The 22144-nt window shown below is 32.5% G+C and overlaps 1 protein-coding gene across 1 annotated transcript in view; it reads right to left on the bottom strand.

Annotated features, from left to right (window-relative positions):
* LOC123673802 (proton-coupled amino acid transporter-like protein pathetic) overlaps positions 1 to 11357 on the bottom strand; it is a 47261-nt gene extending 35904 nt beyond the window's left edge. The window contains exon 1 of the mRNA XM_045608486.1: positions 11270 to 11357. The gene's annotated coding sequence lies outside the window, so the exon portion shown is untranslated. The remainder of the gene's footprint in view (positions 1 to 11269) is intronic.
* Between the last annotated feature and the right edge of the window lie 10787 nt (positions 11358 to 22144).

Genomic DNA, 22144 nt, shown 5'->3' with positions numbered 1-22144 from the left:
TTAAACTTCAAAGATATTTTATACTGGTAATTTTCCATATCCTAATCTTTCAAACAATGAATTGCTCATAAAGCAAATTGCTAAATCCTAATGAATCATCGTAAGTTCACCACAATAGACGCGAAAAGTTTCCAAGCTATCATATGTAGGTATTTCAAATGAAAGGGGTATTCGTGGAATGCAGGTTTATCGTAGAGTTAAATAATATAACTGTACATTACGGACAGAATGCAATTGATTGGGATTTTATACCTAGGTTTCGAAAACTCAATCCCATGTTTTCATTCAATAATTAAAAAAAAAATCAGATCAAAGTCTCAATATTCAAATTCACTTCAGATATTAACCTCAAAATATTCGAGAAGACACCCATGAAAATGCTTAGTCATCATGACTTGTCCAACAAAACTTAGAAAACAGATTTTTGAGAATATGGGAGGATGGAAATACCGACTATCCTATCAAGCGAAGGCACTATGGTACTAATAAGAATCGCAAATTTTTTTAAAACATAAATAATACAATTTTCCATAAGTCCCAATTACTGGGCTAAGTCACTGGAAGGTTTCTTCAACACATAACAGAATGAAATAAATATTTGAATAACCTTTATAGATCTTTATTTGCGATAGGCTGAAGTGGATTACCATTAAAACCATATAATGAACATCAACACCAAAATAAGAATCCATGCTAGGTGATTATGCTCGTGATTATGCATTTCATATAATGTAAAAATTTGAAAATATTACAATCAATAGCCTGGTATAATTTCAAGCATTTAACTACAACAATCTTCTAGAAATTGACTACTGGTATGTTTCCTTCTTAAAAATTGAGCTCTTCGGAATCCAATTCCGTAGAAAGTGACATTATGTTGACATTGAGGTGACGTCAAAGTTATGTAGGTACATATATTTGATTTCCTTCGATAAAAACGCAATTTTTAAATATGACCCCAAATACATGTATGCTAACTTTTTTTCCTGTTGGTTGATTATTTCAGATATTCCTGATAATTTCAATCCAATGGTTCTATTTTCATGTGAGATTTCAAAATGACAATTAATACTAATTAAATTATCATATTGAACGTTCAAATAATGTTCACTCCCTTTCTCACTAGGTTCTTCAGTTAAGAATCATTTTGATTCTAATTTCATTTTTTTCAAACAAAAAAATATTATATTATAGTTATTTTTTATCACTTTGAAATTTGAAATGAAATTTTTCGATTACCAATTACTTTAATGATGAATTTGAAAATATTTGAAATTTCACATTCTGATGAAAAAATTCATACAATCTATTTTAAGTTTTTACGTTCTCTTATATTTCAATTCAATTCTCATTTTGAATATCAATGAATGGATATATTACCGAATAATAAGTGTTTCAGAAGAAATTTCTGAATTCATCATTGAAATAATTGATATACTATTGAAAAAACCTTTCAATTTCAGACATGTTTGTTGTTCCTGGACTGTTTTTTTTCGAATACTCTGCCGTTTTTACCATACATCAAAAATAAATCAAAGATTATTTCATAATATTAAGAATTTCGTCAGAAATAATAGGACAAATCATAGGCATTATTTTTCGATGAAAAAATTATCAATTATCTCTTCGAATAAAGCTCAACTATAAAATTTCAAGTGTTTATCTCGAGTGTTTCTATGAAATATTCTAACCAATTGTCTTCGTGAATCACCCTGTATATATGCCATGATTCACGTGTAGGATCAACATATTATACTTGAGTAGAAAAATTTTTGCGAGTACATCATATCCGTTGATTTTTCTATTAATACATTGATGATATGGTCAGGTAATAAATCTCAAATATCGCGACTAAGAGCAATGGCGTAGATCTGTTTTTTCTTGGGGGGGGGGGGAGTGTTGGCGGTAATCGAAAAAAAATTTTTGACGAATACTTTTACTCATATCTGTAACGCGAAAAAACAAGGTTTGATAACAAAGTTTGAAGCAAAAAAAGATGATGATTATTATTATTATAGCATTTTTTTGATTACCGATTCGATTGTTCTACCCTTATACAGGATGTTCCTAAATTGTAGGACTAAGAGAAACGAGAGATTCCTTGAATGAAACTCTTTATTCTCGAGATACAAGGTGTTTCTTGTAGTCTTTTTTTTTGTGACGCTTATAACAGTTTATCGAATTTTTATTAATCTTCTCTACAGATTGGGTAAATAAGCACCAAAACTTATAATTAATTTTATTCATCAAGCTTACTAGATCTTATAAGATTTTGAATTTTCCTGAAGTTTACTGATGAATTGTTTGACAAGAACCGACAAGAAACCAAGAAGTGTAGTACTGGACCACAGTTTCTTTTCACAATTTTCCAAACTACCAGTGGACCACCAAAAAAAAAAGTTCTGGTGGAGTCGAGGCGAACACTCTTCCACAAAAAATATCACCGCGTACATTTGCATTCAAAATTAGCATATCACATGATAAAAACTATAATCTGGAATATCTATACCAAATTTGAATTAAATATCTTGTGAAGTGAAGGTGCTATGAGAAAAAAACTTGTTTTTACTTGAACATCTGTATCTCGAAAAACAAATCGTTTGCGGACCCATGTTATTGGACTTTATTTTTGAAAAGGATCCGAGCAATCTGTAATTTTCGTTGGTATCTCCAAGGTTCATATTATGCAAATATTTTCGTTCTTCTTCTTTGGGAGAATTCTGAAATTTTATATTTTGGAAATCTTGGGGGGTAATTACCTCCAGCCCCCTCCCTTTTTCTACGCCTTTGGCTAAGAGCACTTGTTTCCGTTCTAATGAAGTGACGAAGTTGAATGAATGTTACATTTGTTTATGGATAAACCACTGTTTGCTTTATAACTGCTCAAGGCAATGTTATAGGTACCTAAATTTAGTTCTGACAACGTACTGTAATATTGAGTAAGCCACTCCATGGATTGAACCTTTTTGTTCAACCATGCTGAATATAGATATATCAGGTGGTAATAGTGGAAATACTGATATTGTTTTTTGCAGTTAGAGTTACAGTGAGAATAAATTTATTTTTAGATGATTTACGTACATATTGCAAACAGACAGCTGGTTCTTTGAAGTAAAAATAATTGGAAAGTTGAAGAAATTTCTATTCTGATGATAAATCTCAAAATTGTTCCAGGAAGAGAAGATTCCGAAATTTTTATTTATTTCTTCGATCAATGAGCAAAGCTCAAACGAGATGTCAGGAACATTTGAGACCTCACTCATTTATGCATCAATTGCCAGATATAGACAGTTCAGCGCAAACCATTCGTTCATTTGTGACGTCACCCTGTGTGTTCATTCAAATAAATAACGTTTGATTGCAATGAAATAGTTAGTTTTCACGGATTTAATTATAGTTTAATCGCGTACATCGTTCGTGGGCTATCCTAAATTGTCTAAATATCTTAAATTATAGAATACATGGATAAATTAGTTAGATGTTACTATAGATACAATGTTTCATTCAGATTTTAAATATATAAAGTTTTTAGCTCGGAAAATCCATACAAATAAAAAAATTAAACAAAAGCATCTGAAAGAATCGCCATACAGTGTGTTTAAGTTTGAAAATTGATAGGTTTTTCATTTATAACTCTAATATTATAACATTTATTGTTTTAATATTTAGGTATTGAAGTCAGGATAATGTAATGTTTCGAATTAGGTGAGTATCTCCCAAGCTCTGTAGATTACACAGGTCTATAGAGTGTCTGTATGGCCATTGGCCATCATTGACAAACATTTTATAGTAGCTATTTTATGATTGAAGATATTAAAAACTATTTAGGCTAGGCTGCAAACGATATACGCGATCAAACTAATAAGAAAACCCACGATTTCATTGCAATCAAATGTTAGTTATTTGAATGTGTAAATCGAGTGACGTCACGAATGGTTGACGCTGATTGGTTGAAAGTTACGGAGCAACCTGTCTAAATCTATAGATCTGGAGTATCTTCTGCCAAAATAATCAGTGGAGTTGATATAAGGGTGCGATGATAGTGATGATACTTTTCATATTTGAAATCTACGCCACTGACTTTTTTTTCGCAAAAAATTAATTGCACCCGATATATGAGATATGATTCATTATTTCATTATAATGTCATTGTTATTGGTTAGTTCATCTAGATAGGCTGATACGATCGCCTTAAAATTCAACTGGAGTATTCCAGTGATTATTTTACACGTATAAACTGCGTCACATCTCTTGTTAGACAGAAAGTCTGCATTTTTTTGCATATTCTCATTGAAATATCTAAGGATTTAGTGACTCAATCTCAATAAAATTTGGCATAAAGCTTGAGCTTGAAATTACTGAACTTCAACATGAATGGATCTGTTTTTCCACTGAAATATTAGGGTTCTTCTGATATTTTCCTCGAATATTATGTAGATATGACGGTTCCATCAAAACGAAATTTCACAGCGAAATAATCAATGACGATTCACTCACAATGGTACTATATCAATTTTGATTAACGAAAATGAAATACTGTGTAACAAACGAAAGATATTTTTGAGCACAATCATACTGACACTGCATGGATCAATAATTGAAACATGATGAAGCGACTTCTGTGTAGTTTTGTTATGAAATGTCAAAGTCCTTTCTCCTATTGAAAAGCAGGGCTGTAACAGAGTTTTCGCCATTCATTTGTTCAATTGTGTTCGGATAACAACTCGAGCCTTCGTCAAATACAAAACTGCTATTGCCTATTATATTCTTACCCATCTTACAAAATATTTCATATCATTTCTACAAACGAATAACAAAAATACTTAAAATTGATGCATTTTAGATGGACGTTGTTTATAATATCATAACATGTTTGTGTGTCTCTAGTATCTAAAATACATTTTTCCCAAAACCAATCCGCAGGGTGAAATGTAGGGTAGATTTGCATGATGTTCACTTGAATGAAGAAATGAAGTTTCTTCATTTCTTTAATTGTTATTTATGTTCAATTTGTTGTACTAATACAATAATCTTATTTGAGCCTTCATAGATCAATCTCTTGGGAGGATTTAAGTTTTATATCATAAACAAGCTTCATTCATCAGACAAAATAAAAAATATTTGCATAGAAATAAATTCCCTCTAGGTCTGAACAGCTCATTATTAATAACAAATGATATTCAATTCACGATAGAAAAGATTGGGATACAAAGTTGAATCAATAAAAAATATTCAAAATAAATAACTATCCTATTTCACTGAGTTCAAACAATTGCATTTTCAAGTTATAGGCTCATAAAATTCGACAAAGCTCATTCAATTTCCTTTTCAAGAGATTTATCATACATGTTTACAATTTGATGTTTTTTTTAAATAAAGGGTGTTTTTTTTAGAGCTATAGAACTTTAAATTGCAATAAAACAACGATGGATTATTCGATTGACATGATTTTTATTTATCCGCAAGATAATCTTGTGGCATTACATTTAAAATATGATCTCTGGCATATGACCGCCACGGCTGGCTCGGATGTAAGCCAATTTTCGATTACTTTTTCCAACATTTGTGGCCGTATATCGGCAATAACACGGCGAATATTGTCTTCCAAATGGTCAAGGGTTTGTGGCTTATCCGCATAGACCAATGACTTTACATAGCCCCATAGAAAGTAGTCTAGCGGTGTTAAATCACAAGATCTTGGAGGTCAATTCACAGGTCCGAAACGTGAAATAGGGCGGTCATCAAACGTGTCTTTCAATAAATCGATTGTGGCACAAGCTGTGTGACATATTGGACATATGTGGACATCATGGTTGTTCAATTCAGGAATGAAAAAGTTAGTAATCATGGCTCTATACCGATCACCATTGACTGTAACGTTCTGGCCATCATCGTTTTTGAAGAAGTACGGACCAATGATTCCACCAGCCCATAAAGCGCACCAAACAGTCAGTTTTTCTGGATGTAACGGTGTTTCGACATACACTTGAGGATTAGCTTCACTCCAAATGCGACAGTTTTGTTTTTTGACGTCAAAGTAAAGGTCCTAATAAACGATCTCCTTCAATAACGATATTTATACTGAAACGCTGTTGATGCCTGGATTCATGAATGGCGTGTAGATTTTCATCCGCACAAATATGGATATTGTAAAAGTTGATAATTTCATCTTTGGTAAAGCTGGCTTCATAAGAGAAAAAGATATTAGAAGTATGGATGTTTAGCAATCTTTGTTAAGACCCATTGACAGAATGTTCTGGCTCAGAAAGATTGAGAGCTTGCAAGCGTTGAATATGAAGTGGATAGAGAAGTTGTTGACGAATAGATCTCCAGACAAGGTACTTCCACTGAAATTCCTTTGCCAATTGTACCGTGATTTTCAGTCACAATATTTGAAATTTGCTCTTCATCTTCTGGAGTACTTTCAGATCTTGGATGTCTAGTATCACGAGCGTTTTTTAAGGAACCAATTTCCCCTCAGTCGTTCAAAAACTTGAAAGAACGTCACATAAGAAGGAAGTTGACTATCGGGATAAGCCTCTGTATAAAGGCGACGTGCTTCAGGTTCTGGACCACTTCCGTTGGCACGGCCATACATGAAAACCATATCACTCATTTGAATATTAGAAATTAGAATAAAGCATTTCAAATTCAGGAATAATAACCTTTTCTTAGCAACAATGTGAAAGAAAGTAAACAACTCGAATCGGATGCCAAATACTCAATAAAAGACGTAAATGTCATATGAAAACCAAATGTTCGATGTCAGCTGTAATTTTTTTTAATGAACCGTATGAAAAACATTTTGAATGTAAGTTCAGTAAACAAGACATCTGAAAGATGAGAATAAATCGAATATCATATTTAATTTGAAAACCGAATACCGCTTTTATCTTCAAAACGGCTCATTTGCAAATCCGTATGTTTATATGAAATTCTCTACTTATTTTGGAATCTATAATTAGCTCTAAAATTATTGAAATGCTTTTTTCAAACACCCAGTTCAATAATGTGAAATAATTAAGTATTTGCTCATTAATGTTTTTCGAGTGATAACAAGGCTATGATTCCCATAATGCTCATATTTTACCTTTTAATTACAGAAATAGGCTGAAAAAATCAGGAATCTCACTCTAATTCAATTGTATAGGGTGCTTTTTTTCGAGGTATATAACTTCAAGTTGGCATTACTATTCAAGATGGCGACCGATTTAACAGCTGTCAAGTGATTTATTCTTAGTTTGGTTTGGCAATTCATCATGAATAGACTCACGCCTGAACAACGCTTGCAAATAGTGCAATTTTATTTCGAAAATGATGGTTCTGTGCGGAATACGTATCGCGCACTACGTCCATTTTATTTTGTTTAGCGATGAAGCGCACTTCTGGTTGAATGACTACGTCAACAAACAAAACTGCCGCATTTGGAGTGAAGCTAATCCTCAAGTGTATGTCTAAACATCGTTACATCCAGAAAAACTGACTGTTTGGTGCGCTTTACGGGCTGGTGGAACCATTGGTCCGTACTTCTTCAAAAACGATGATGGCCAGAAAGTTACAGTCAATGGTGATCGGTATAGAGCCATGATTACTAACTTTTTCATTCCTGAATTGAACAACCATGATGTCCAGGAGCTGTGGTTCCAACAAGACGGCGCAACATGTCACACAGCTCCTGCCACAATCGATTTATTGAACGATACGTTTGGTGACCGCCTAATTTCACGTTTTGAGCCTGTGAATTGGCCTCCAAGATCTTGTGATTTAACTCCGCTAGACTACTTTCTGTGGGGCTATGTAAAGTCATTGGTCTATGCTGATAAGCCACAAACACTTGACCATTTGGAAGACAACATTCGCCGTGTTATTGCCGATATACGGCCACAAATGTTGGGAAAAGTCATCGAAAATTGGACGTCCAGATTGGACTACATCCGAGCCAGCCGTGGCGGTCATATCCAGAAATCATATTTAAAATGTAATGCCACAAGATCATCTTGCGGATGAATAAAATTCATGTCAATCGAATAATCCATCGTTGTTTCATTGCAATTTAAAGTTCTGTAGCTCAAAAAAAAACATCCTTTATTTCTCTTATTCCATTTATCATCATTAAGATGAATTAATTATATTATTTTTTAAGGTAATCCATTTTCTAAACCGATTATACGTTAACAATGGATATAAGTACTTGAAACTTCAAATTTGATATGAATATGACAAAAATGATTGGAATTCCAGAAAACGAACTTTTGTATCTGTACCAATATTTCATTGCGATTAGATTATATTTGATAAAAGTCGAGGTATAAAACCTTATCACAGCATAGGTACAAAAACACCAAGAGTTGAGTGACACAATAGAGAAATATTTCAGTTCAATTGGCCAAAAATACGAGTTATCTGAGTGATTAGGATGATCTGCATTCAAATAAAACTGATTATTAAAGCACTAGAGTTCTCACATTGTCTACAAGTTTTTTGGAATTCCTCTTTCATCGAATACCTGAATTTACTCGAATTAACAAGTTGATATCCATTGGATCCGTGCTCAGGTTATGAAATGAATGACAGAAAACGATTCAATTCAAAATTCGATCGATTCTTTCCCAATTCAAAATTTTGATCATATTGATACTGACGCATTCGCCATTTTGCTTAACGGACATTGAACATCTAGACTTTTCCATAGGATTCATATCGATCAATAGTGTTTCTCATAATTATTCTCATAGGGTAATAAACATAGATAAAAGGAGTTTACGCAATTTTTACATGTCCCCAACATGGTTAGAGTACGTTGTCGGATTTTGATATATTTTCAAATCAGCAATTTTACTATATCATTATGAATGTATATTAAATTGAATGGAATATATTTATTTGAGTGATTCTCAATTAAATATGCAAATTTGTATATTCGGAATCCGATATTTTTCCTAATTGTCGAATTCATAAGAAGCAGAATATTTATTATTTTCTGTATCTCTACCTGCTGAAATCCAAGGTTTGGCAACTTTTGCTCTCCTAGTGTCATCGGTTGTTTCACGTCGTTTGGCGCGCTTGAAGTTTGTTTTCTGAATTTCTATTATATTTAGGTATTTTTTTTTTTTCAATATTTTTTGAGCTAATATGAAACGTTGATTCACTATGACCAGTAGACGAATAGTTAAACAGTGGTTGGTGATAATGAATCATATATTGAACAGCTAGTTTTCATTGAAAATGATTTATCACTTTTAGAAATGAAGCTCTCTCCTGAATTTGCAGTTATTAGTTGTAAATTAATTTATTCACATCATCACATCAAGGAAAAATCTAATCCCAGACCAAAATTGTGTTAATATACATATATAATTGTGTTGAATACTTCTGGTAGTATCAATTCCGATAACCATTTCTTTTTTTTTTGCATTCCTTGCAATTTTTTGGAATATTGGAGATCACTGCGATCTACTAAGTGCAAAATAATGAAAACCTTCCTGGAACAACATTTCAGTATGGAATCACTGAATTCTGTCATTTATTCTAAATTAATACCAATATGATTTTGGGAAATTCAGACTAAACCACCCCTGGATGGCGCCTACCTTCCTGGCTTTTATGTTTACGTCTACATCCAGAGAAAATTTGGCAAGCTCCTATACCCCATTCATTTTTCTGTTGCCCACGCAAACTTCACCAAGAGATAAACTTTCATTTTCGGAAGTCTAGCCTATTATATTTCATTTTATATAGAATTTTAGGTCAAGGGGCACTATGAAGGAAAGCAGATTAGCAATTTTCTATACCTACCGATTTCAATGAACTTTATTAATGAATGTGATAAAATGTTGTGGAATATGATGGGTTATTATTCAAAAAATCTTTTAAATGAATGTCCATAGGAGGAGAGAGTTGATCATTTATTTCTTCAATGCTAAGAAATTCATCCAAACAAAATTAAGAAAATCAAAATCCATTCGAGCATGTTTGTGACTTTTTCTCGATCCTCCTATCGTTATGAAATTGTGCAGACTACTGTTATGGATTTCTCAATCAAACTTTTCATGAATTTCTTTATTTTGTATTGAAAGTAAAGATCTATTGATTACAAAAAAATAAAAATATCTCAGTTTGTTTCAAATAGGTTTTAAAAAAATTTGGCAAATAAGAATGTAGATAGATTTATTTGAATAGTTTTTGGGAAAAATGATTACAAGGCAGGAGAAATTTGAAAAATATAAAATGAAATTGAAAGATGAGGAGAGTCATTGTAAAAATTTTGAGATAATAAGTGTGTAAACACTGACTTACACAAAGTCAGTTGATTAAGTGTTTTCCACACTTTTCTTAGATATTCTGCTTGATTATTCTATATTTTCGACTAAGTTATGAACACGAAATTTTGTAAGCAGTGTAAAATTGCTGTTCTAAAGTTTTCCATGTTTCTGATCAGTTTGAAATTTTGCAGTTTGTACGACTCTGAATAGGCTAAAATTTTAGTGCTTGTTGAGTAAACATAGCACAACAAAAATATATGATTAGAGCTATCTTTTGAATGGAATATTCAGAAAATAATTCATATCTCGAAAACCACTGAAATGCGGTATGTGGAAGTAGGAATCAAATCAAAATAATCGGAAGCCGATAGTGAAGGAAAAATGCATAAATATTCATTGTTTCATTTGAAAGATCATGAGTGATACTAATTTTTCTCAAGAAGTATCATTATACATTTGAAATTATTCAATATGAATAGAATGACACAGCTAATTTATCTGATTGGAACAGAATTTCAATAATATATCAAACTATATTATAATTACCTTTATTAAATCAAAGAATGACTGAAACCAGAAATTGAGTAAAAGATTATTTCTTTCCCACAGAAAGAACTGCATCATGAAATTTGAAGTATCTTATTAATAAGTTTATTTGAAAAACAAAGAAATTGTTGATATTAGTTTTCAAAGAATTTCAATTCAACAAAATATTAGGTAGAGCTGGAAAGTAGTCGAAAATGATTTTTTTAAATCAATTGTAGAATTTAATCATAAGATCCAGTTAATTTTCTGTTGATCGAGTGGAGATATTTTATGGAATTGTAACTGAAAAGAAGTTCATTCGTCCATAAATACATAAAAGTTAACCGAATTACAATTGGTGTTTATTCACAACTGGTTTATACTGTTGACGGAAATAAAGATTGAGTTTTTTAAATTGGAGTTAATAAAACTATCATATTAATTATTATGGAATAAATGCAAAATACAATGGCACTACTCACATTTTCTCGATATGTAATACAATATATGAAATCGTAGTTGATAGTACAATGATTGAAACACTAATGGCCAAGATACCAAATGTAAAGTAACCAAATTTTGTCAAGTTTTTGAATATAAAGTAAGGTCGAACAATAGGTTTATCTCTATGATGAAGTACAGATTTTATCTGTTAACGTAAAATAATGTTGAAAGAATAGATATATTTGAATGATCCAACAATTGATAGTGATTGATTATTATTTGATTTTTTTCAATTCACATGGAGATAACCAAGGGTCATTTTTGCGCCATTGTTCCAGGTAAACATAATGACATTATTCAAACGAAATGTACAGGGTATCCCAAATACGATGCTCACTGGAAGCATCTCGAGAACTATATCTAAGACAGAGAAAAAATCTTCAAGGACCTAAGCTTTTTCTTCTCAATAATTTATCAGAAAGCAAATAATAGATATTGATTCGTTCTCAAGTTACCGAGAGTTTCTGAAAAATGACTGTCTCAAATATTTCGCTATATCTTTCATTTTGTTAAAAAAAATTCAAAAAATTCTAAAACGTTTTTGTCAGTAAATTTTATGGTTTATCTACCTATATGATACTCATAACAGATCATAAAAATTAATTAGAGATATAGAGCGGAGTTTCTTGATGAATGGGACCTAAATTTTTCAACGTAGAATTATCGGAAAACATTGCGTTATCGGTTTTTCGAAAATTATGTCTATTTCAAAGATATTGAGTTGTTTAATTTCATTTTTTGATGGGACACCCTTTATATGAATGTTTTTCATTTACCAATTTCGAGATTTGAGCCATTTCGTATCCATCGTATCATTGTAGGTAATTGAGTAATATATAGGTGTTCCTATTCAATTAGAAATCCATAATGGATTCAGAGATATAGGGGAGCGTTTGGGTTTTTCAAATAGGACACCCTATATGACTTGACTACAATGAAAACAAAATGAAATCTTTGAAACGGATGAAATTTTTAAAAAACTGATAACGGAATACTTTTCTGCAAAACTGCGTTGAAAAATACTGAGTGTCCCATTTAATAAGAAACACCAATCTCTGGTAATTAATTTTTATATGAAGTGTTATGAGTAGGTATCATATACACCATAAAATCTAGTAAAAAAAAAGGGTTTTAACATTTAAAACAGAAACCAAGATAAGTATATCAAAGTCTTATAGCTCTCAAGATGCTTTCAGTGAGCATCAAATTTGCCAAACACTACGTATTTTAGATTTTTTGACTGGCTCACTGATGTCGAATCCGTCTGCAAATTCAAATATAATTGTTGATACCGTCGTCAGAACCAAATCAAATGTTCTTGACTACTTGTTCATTCGTGTGCCAATTGCGCACTTGGAGACCACATATATCTCTATACACTGGTGTTGTTTCCAAGGTGACCAAGGTCGCAACAAAGACATTCATGAACAAGGGTTTAGAATCCTCCTGTCTTGATGTCAGTGTTTTCTGCAATTTTAGTCTGATAATAGACAAAACATAGGACTTTTTTGAAATTCTGACCATCGGCAATTAATTTATAGTTGCCGAGCATAGTCAAGCAGAATATTGATTAGTTTTTTTAAAATCATTGTGGCGACTCCAACTTAGACTTGCCAGTACTTCCATTTTCTGCCGTAGGTGGAGCTACTTATTTTTGCTAAAAGCTTCAAATCGTTATTTCATTCGCGAAATCTCGAGTAGGTTCTGTAGTTATTAAAATATTTGTTTTCAATATTCTACTGAAGTTTCCTATGAAACTATGAAGCTCAAAAATAGTTTTTCTTCAAATATAGGTAGAGACTCGCAAAATCCCATTCTATCGAAAATAATATTGATTTCATAAACAAAAAACACATTGAAAAGAAAAACCATCAATGCAACTAAATAAATGGAACATGAATAATATGCCCAGATTTGAAAATCAGAACTAAAGAATTACTCTTCAATAATTATGTAATGTTTCAAGTCTTAATTTTTTTATAACAATTTTGAACTTTTTTCATCAGTGTGTTTTTTATAACTCCAAGGAAGCTTATCAAATAGTTTTAACCACCTGTATTCCACATTCTATTGCGTCATTGTAAGCGAACACTTAGGAAATATAAATGGGTGGATGCGCCTTGATGGAATGACTATGGTTATAATTTCTATTGATTCGGCTTGTATTTCTGATCGGGGTTCCGTAGTTTCTTTGGTATCCAGATGATTTCTAGTATCTTCTTTCTGGTATCTTTTCGAATTCCTCATTCTTAATATCCAGACCAGAGCATATTTCAGTTACTCTGTCATAGATAGAGGCATCTGGCTACACCCAATTTGGTGTTGAGATTATGGTTAGACTCGAAGTGAAGATACTGACTTGTCTTTTTTGGCTGCCGGTACATAGTGGTTCAAAGAATTCCTCCTGTTTTTGTATTCTTGATCTTATGAAAGGATCAGGGAATTCATCCTGTATTTAAGCAGAGTTTGAATACTTCATTTTCCACTAAGGAAGTGGGATCCTCCTTCAATTCCTTGTATTCAGATGCTTTAGTGAAGCTCGACTAGACAGACTAGTGCAGCATTTGAAATGTGGACAATTAGAAGAATGCTCAAAATTCTATAGAAAGAAAATGTGACAAATGAAGAAGTGCCTGAAAGGATGCATAAGACAATAAAACATCCTATCTGGGACATGTGTATCGAGGTTCAAAGTACAAAATTCTGAAGTTAGAAATAGATGGTAAACGAGGTGCAGGACGAAGACAATATTTGTGGCTGAAGAACATTTGAGTAGGTACAACCTTATTGCTTCGAGCTATGCAAGATTGAGTGATATTTTCATATCAATGTTGTTACTATGATCTTCATTAATGGAGTTGGAAGTCGAAGGAGAAGCCTTACAACTACAAGAATCCAGTGATTATATATTGATTGTTTTCATTTGTAAGCTTTTGAAGGATCAACTCCAAAAACTCAGATCAAAAACCAACTTGAATGAGTATTCGGACGGTATAAAAAAATAATCAAGTATTTATCTGAACGAACTTAACCCTCAATAGCGAAACATTTAAAAACAAAACAACGTCGCCGTCGTTCACAAGATAGTTCTAAAATAAATAGCGCATCCACCATAACAGTCAGGTTGCGTCTGCCCTCTAGTAGTTTTAATCTAATGAAATTGCATATCTAACATAGTAAAATTTGGAAAAATATATTCTGTGTCAAGGTTAGAATGAAAATTCGATGCGAGTGAATCATTTCTTCACGAATGTTAAAGTTAAATAAAAAAGAATACTTTCATTTCCATTAAGGATGTACACTACCTTTCTCATTAGGTTCTCTAGTGCAGATTCATTCTGTATGGAAATGACCTTAGTATGGAGTTAAGAATGAACTCCCTGATTTCTTCTACAAAAAATTTCATAGTTTTTGTTTTATATCACTTTGAAATTTGAAAGGTTTTTCAATTCTAGCTATCTCAATTATTTCAATGATGAATATCAAATTTTTAGGACTCTTTATATACATACAATCAAATAAGAATTGTTCTTCGACTTGAAAATTGAGAATATCAATAAATGGAAATATCCAATCAGAAAGCGATAAATGACAATTGGATTGAAGGAGTGTTTCAAAAAAATTAGTAATTCCAAGATAAAAAATATCATTGAAATGATTGAGATCCGATTAAAGAACCTTTCTTTTCTCAAAGTGTTATAAAATAAAAACAATAAATTTTTCTGCGAAAAAAATTCAAAATCGCCATACGAAGGTTTCTTCTGAAAATTGAAAGAATCGATCAAGCTATTTCCGCACAGAATCAAAATGACTAGTGAGAAATGTAGTGTACACCCGGATCAACAGGAGAAACTCGAAAATATATTTCGAACGTCAAAGCCAATTTCATAAATGATAAATATTTATTGTATTTTAACAATTTTTGAAATTGAAAACCGGAGCGAAGGTATTTTGTGAAGAACTTCCTATAACATGTTTTTCAGAAGGTAATTTATGTTTGTACACGTATAGTGTTAGTGGTTGAGGGCTTATTCAATACAGGGTTAGAGCCAGTTATTGAAAAGATCAAAGTATTTTCTATTCAATGTGAGATGTCGCATTGAATTTTCGATGTATACTTTCATTTCATTGATTATTCATGGAAATATGCAGAAACACGTCTTCTTCGCTTCTGTTCAGACCTTGAAATGAATATATTTTTCATAAGTAGTATATATCCTTTGGTTTCTGAGATAGTTAACTATTGGTTATAAACTTAGCAGGTCATTATATTATTATTATTATACCTATTTTGAGGTGAAATATTTTGAAATTACCGATCTAATTCGCTTGATGCATCCACTTTTGTTCGTTTCAGCGCTAAATATTGAATCATGTCATTTGAAAATGAATATGATGTTTTGAGAACTGCAATCAATATGATAATGAGTGGATCCATAAAAGCCACTATCGAGGTTAAAGGAGAAGAAGAAGAATTTGACAATCAACTCGGATCACAGATAGATTTTATTCTCTATGTTATCGAAATAGATTTGTAAGATTCATTCCATAACAAGTGATGAATTGAAATTCAGTCAAAAATTAAATTATTAATAAGCAACCAAGTTTTGTAGAATTATCCTTACATGACACATAAACAATATATAACTTCTGCTATAGATGATTCTTCTCAATTTGATATTATTCATACAGACTTCTCTAAAGCGTTTGACCGACTGAACCATGATATTCTTCTTAAAAAACTACCCTCCTTAGGAATGACAGTGAGTTTCACTAGTTTTTTTTTGTGTCTTACCTTACGAATACGCTACTTCGGCTGAATTCGTTGCGTCCTCTGGTGTTCCCCAGGGATCAATATCGGGTCCACTGCTATGCGTAGTCTTCATAAATGATATTTGTTCACATTTATTTTCCCAAATTTTGCTTTATGATGTTGATTGCATGTTGTCCCGTCGAATTCAGTGTGTTGAGGATTGCATGGATCTCCAAAGTGACATGGATGAGCCTAATCTTTGGTGTGGCGAAAACTTGCTGCCATTAAACATGCTCAAGTGTAAGGTGGTGTCCTTTAGCCGTAAGATAATAATAGTAGAGTTCCATTATAGCGTAAAAGGCCACGTTCTCAACAGGGTCCTTCAGTAAAGAGACCTTGACCTTATGTTCGATCAAAAACTCTGTTCACGTCCAATGTGCAGCGTTCCATTGTTTAGAGTGGCTTGAATACTCTTGATTTCATCATAAGAAATTCGGGATGGTTTAGGGATACAGGGACATGCTTTGTTCAATTGGCGATAAAATATGTTTCATTGTTAGTATATTGTTAATTCATTTTGGGGTTTATTATATTCAGTGTATAATTTTTAGGTTTCACTTCTTGTGTATTTATTCTCCCATTCTGTTATTGGATCTGGCTCTAGAATATTGAAATTATTGAATAAAATGAATAATATGATGCTAGGTACCTATATGTCAAAAATTATTTAAGATGCTTTCAATACTTCACAAAGTTGGCATCGTCATTCCAAAACCAAATAGATATATCTCTGAAAATCTTAATAAATTTAGATAGACTAAGACTACCAGCAGAGGGGTCGTACATAGAAGGCATACTAATGCCCTTTTTTGTCTACGCCTATGAATTTATTCTAACTTTTTCGATTTCGAAAAGTGTAAGTATTCAATAAAAAGGATAAAGAAGTGATACAATTGATGACAGTTGACATTGTGTTAATGTACCAATGCAATGCCAACTTGATAATTTTCATATACCTAACAATACATCTGGAACTAACAGAAATAGTACCTACTCTGTATCTAATAGTAAACCCAATACATTATCAGAACACAATACAAATTGTTATATGAGGCGTTGTTCCAAGGCCAACAAACATTGAAATCTAGAAATGTGCTCTTTTACTATGAAGTACACACATTTTTTAAGGAAATCGCAATCGACATTATCATGAGTCAAGGAAGTGACACAGAGAAATCTGATAATTGCAGTATTGGTAATATTAATGCTACTAAAACTACCTTTTGGTATTATTGTCCAAGGGCCGGTTTTTTCACATGCCAATCAATAAATTTATTCCTATAGTATAGCGCATATGGTGCAAGAGGAATAAATTTATTTATTCGCATGTGAAAAAACTAGCCCTAAGAAGAAAACAGCAAGAACTTCGTTGACCGTTAGGTAGTAACTGAGCAGGTGAACTGACAAAGAGAAAAGAATAACTTTTAAAAACATACAAACTGCTACAGAACTATAAATATAGAAGAACTTTCCATATGTGTGAAAATGTATTCAATACGTGTTCTGAATTTCAGTTGATTGTCTTCATGTTCATATTCATCGTCCAAAATTCATATAAAAATTCGATAGAGCTCGATTAAATGGTTAAGAAAAAATTAAAATACTATATAAGCTTATTTCGGGTTCTGAAGTTTCGACGATAAAGTAGGTATTCATCTTGAGCGATTCCAGAAAATATATTTACCCATAAGGGGGCTGTATATGGATCTAAGTCCTGATTTTTTTGTTTTCAGGATCAAAACTTAACAGCTTCTACTTAGCGAATCAATTTAGCACCGAAATCATCATTCCAATACTTCACTTTCAGCTACACATTTAAGAGTGCAGTGCAACTATACAGTGTGGTCTACCGAAAACTCAACACCTCGATTTGCCGACTTTGAATTAAAAATCTGGAAAATCGCTGAGACCCCCAATTTTTGATTCGAGAGGAAAAAACTTTTCTGTTTTTTTATCCCCGGAACTTCAACCCCCTATAGGGAGTGAGTAAAACCCCTTGATTTTGAAGAGAGATGAGGGGCGCTGCGTTAACTAATTTTGAATATCGTATCTAGTACTATCTGACCATAAAATTTCGCTTCAAAATATCTATCGATAATGAAGTAACAGCGAAAATAATGGAAGAGGCAATGTAAAATTCATCACGATTATACATATAACTGATGTTTTTATGAACTATTAGAATCCGTAAATTTCCCATAATTACAGCGTATTGATAAGTGGATATACCTTTGAGGACGTGGTATTATTGTTTAGGTGTTTCGCCTCCTACCATATTGGGATCATTTCCATAGTAACATTCTTGGATGTTATAAAAGTTTAATGAGTCTTCTTGATGAAGGATATTTAATATAAATCAAATAATTTGACAACTTTGTGTCTAATCCTTCACAATAATATATCTGTATGATATATTCAGTTTATTTTTGTCTTGGAATATATTCCAATTCTAAAAATGACAAATTTAATAATCAACCAAAAGAAAAATTCAAAATGACTAAAATTGTACAAATTGAGTAAACGGTTAATAAATTGAACAACTAAATTTAATTTAGTTTGTTCAATTTATTAACCGTTTACTCAATTTGTACAGTTTTAGTCATTTTGAATTTTTCTTTTGGTTGATTATTAAATTTGTCATTTTTAGAATTGGAATATATTCCAAGACAAAAATAAACTGAATATGTCATACAGATATATTATTGTGAAGGATTAGACACAAAGTTGTCAAATTATTTGATTTATTCTTGGATGTTCTCCAAAATATTAAAAGACAAGCTCAGAGGCAATGTCATTAAATTATCAAATACAGTACTTTGCTTATAGTTATTGAAGTTATTCGTTATATAATCGTAACGAATACCAACTCGAGCATATACAATATAAAGGGTGTTTTTTTTAGAGCTATAGAACTTTAAATTGCAATAAAACAACGATGGATTATTCGATCGACATGAATTTTATTTATCTGCAAGATAATCTTGTGGCATTACATTTTAAATATGATTTCTGGCATATGACCGCCACGGCTAGCTCGGATGTAGTCCAATCTGGACGTCCAATTTTCGATGACTTTTTCCAACATTTGTGGCCGTATATCGGCAATAACACGGCGAATGTTGTCTTCCAAATGGTAAAGGGTTTGTGGCTTATCCCCATAGACCAATGACTTTACATAGCCCCACAGAAAGTAGTCTAGCGGTGTTGAAACACAAGATCTTGGAGGTCAATTCACAGGTCCAAAACGTGGAATTAGGCGGTCACCAAACGTGTCTTTCAATAAATCGATTGTGGCACGAGCTGTGTGACATGTTGCGCCGTCTTGTTGGAACCACAGCTCCTGGACATCATGGTTGTTCAATTCAGAAATCCAAAAATTAGTAATCATTGCTCTATACCGATCATCATTGACTGTAAAGTTCTAGCCATCATAGTTTTTGAAGGAGTACAGACCAAAAATTCCACCAGCCCATAAAGCGCACCAAACAGTCAATTTTTCTGGATATATTGGTGTTTCGACATACACTTGAGGATTAGCTTCACTCCAAACGAAGCAGTTTTGTTTGTTGACGTAGCCATTCAACCAGAAGTGCGCTTCATCGCTAAACAAAATAAAATGGACCTAGTGTGCGATACGTATTCCGCACAGAACCATTATTTTCGAAATAAAATTGCACTATTTGCAAGCGTTGTCCAGGCGTGAGTCTATTCGTGATGCATTACCAAACCAAACTCAGAATAAATCACTTGACAGCTGTTAAATCGGTCGTCATCTTGAACAGTAATGCCAACTTAAAGTTATATACCTCGAAAAAAAACACCCGTTAGATATTTGGATTATACGAACCTCTTCATTTGACGTAGTTCTGGAAACACCAATCGAGCTGCGCTCTCGTGATGTTTCGCTAACTACGTCTCGTGAATTGGTGTATAATCAAATATTGTCTATGCTCTTCTATTATTATCTGATACATTCCAACGGTATTTAGTAGTAAGTACTCTTCCACTATTTTATCTGATGTCATTTCGTTATCGATGGAAATTCTCAGGATCAGATTGTACTCGATAAGATTTTCAAAATGGGGTATCGCGCAACACCCTTCATTCCTGTTCAAAATCAAGGGGGTTTTACTCGCCTACATTAGGGGGTTGCACTTACGACAATGCGAAGAGTGGAAAGGTTGTTCCCCCTCGAATCAGAAATTGATGGGTCCGAGCGATTTTCCACATTTTCATTTTGAAGCCGTAAAATCGAGATGTTAAGGTTTCGTTGGACCACACTGTATACAATAAGAAAGCATACCCAGTATGCACCCAGCATCATCCTTTAAGGTGAGGTGGAAAACGTCTACAAGAATAGAAGTAAAAGTACCATATACGTATTGAAATTGTTTATCGAACTTTTTTATATCAGTCATGGGTATCGACACTTAGATAACAAGTCTTATGCAGAGGGTTTTTATACAGCGTGCCGAAAAAGTAACGTAACTCGTCAATAATTCTTGTACGAAGAATTATTAAGGAAATTCCTCACACCCATCGATATTTCAAATAAATTTTTTCAAATAGGAATATATGGATTATAATACATCAAAAAATGTAAGGTGATTTGATTACCTATTCAGCGATGTAGCAAAGAGTAAAATTGGTTGTGCCGTTTTTTATTGAAAAATTTGAAAATAATTTGCGATTTGTGATTAGGCATCAACGGCAAGCAGACCTTTATTCTTTTAACAATTATTATTGAGGGAAATCCACGAATCCATGGATTTTAAATTTGGTTCCAACAAGATGGAGCTCTTCCGCATTACGGAATTGAAGTGAGGATGTATCTTGATGGCACATTTCCTGAGAAATGGATTGGTAGGAGAGAATCAGTTAAATGGCCACCCCGATCTCCAGATTTGAACCCTCTCGACTATTTTCTGTGAGGCCATTTTAAGAGTACTGTTTGTCAAGCAGTCAATGGTGCTCAAGTCGAATATTTAATACATTAAAATTATATCATATCCTTGAATAAGAAACTTATCGATTTCAAAAAGCGATACCATACCCAATTGATTATTTTCTGATGTTTCAATAAAAAAAAAACGGCGCAACCAATTTCCCTTTCATTCACACCGTTGAGTTGGTAATCAAATTACCTTTCATTTGATGTGTCACAATCCATATATTCCCATTTGAAAAAATTAAGTATAAAGGTGCGGGCGTAGTGAAATATCAAAATCAAAAAAGCACAGGATAAATTGCTTTTTAAATTAAAAATCGACGGGTGCGAGGATTTATCTTAATAATTCTTCGTACAAGAATTATTGACGAGTTACGTTAGCTTCGTGGCACGCCGTATAAACATATAATGCGCAATATATATTTTTCTATCCAGTTCTATATTCTAGTGAAACAACAGCAGAGAAAGAAAAGTTAATTTTCTCAAATACAATTCATGTACCATATGCTATGAATAATCAAGAGAACATTCTTACCTCCAGTGTTTCCACATGTTCTCAACCGCATAATTCTCAGAAAACATAATATGTGCAAAATTTACTCATTAAAAGACGAAGTAATAGGTACAAGATATTCTTGTGTAATCAGTTGAGAATACTGGTATCAATCGAATTCACAAATTTAATTATTTTGAATACATTAAGAATTTATATTGGTTAGTTAGCTGTCTTTGAATACATCAATTATATATTTTTTTGGTATTGGAACATATTGTCAAAAACTCAATTATTATTGTAAATATGTTAATGAACTTTACTAAGGGAAGAAATGAAAATATTAAAAACATATGTTTGTTATGTAATCCATTTGAAATTCTTTCGTAAATGCAAATTCATCTGAAGTATTTCACTTACGATGGATATACTCACAATGAACCAATAAAATTAAACACTCAAAGAACAGAAAAAAACTCACAACAATAAATATCCGCTGGTAGTAACACTTGAACACTAAAACCGTATTCTGTCTATCCACCTGAAACAACAAAATTGAAGTGCATGCAGTAATCTGCAATCTCAGTAAACTGATCTGA

This window comes from Harmonia axyridis, chromosome 2 (genome assembly GCF_914767665.1).
Source record: "Harmonia axyridis chromosome 2, icHarAxyr1.1, whole genome shotgun sequence".
Lineage (NCBI taxonomy): Eukaryota > Metazoa > Arthropoda > Insecta > Coleoptera > Coccinellidae > Harmonia > Harmonia axyridis.
The sequence above is the reverse complement of the archived record's forward strand: the minus strand, read 5'-3'. Positions and strand labels throughout refer to the sequence as shown.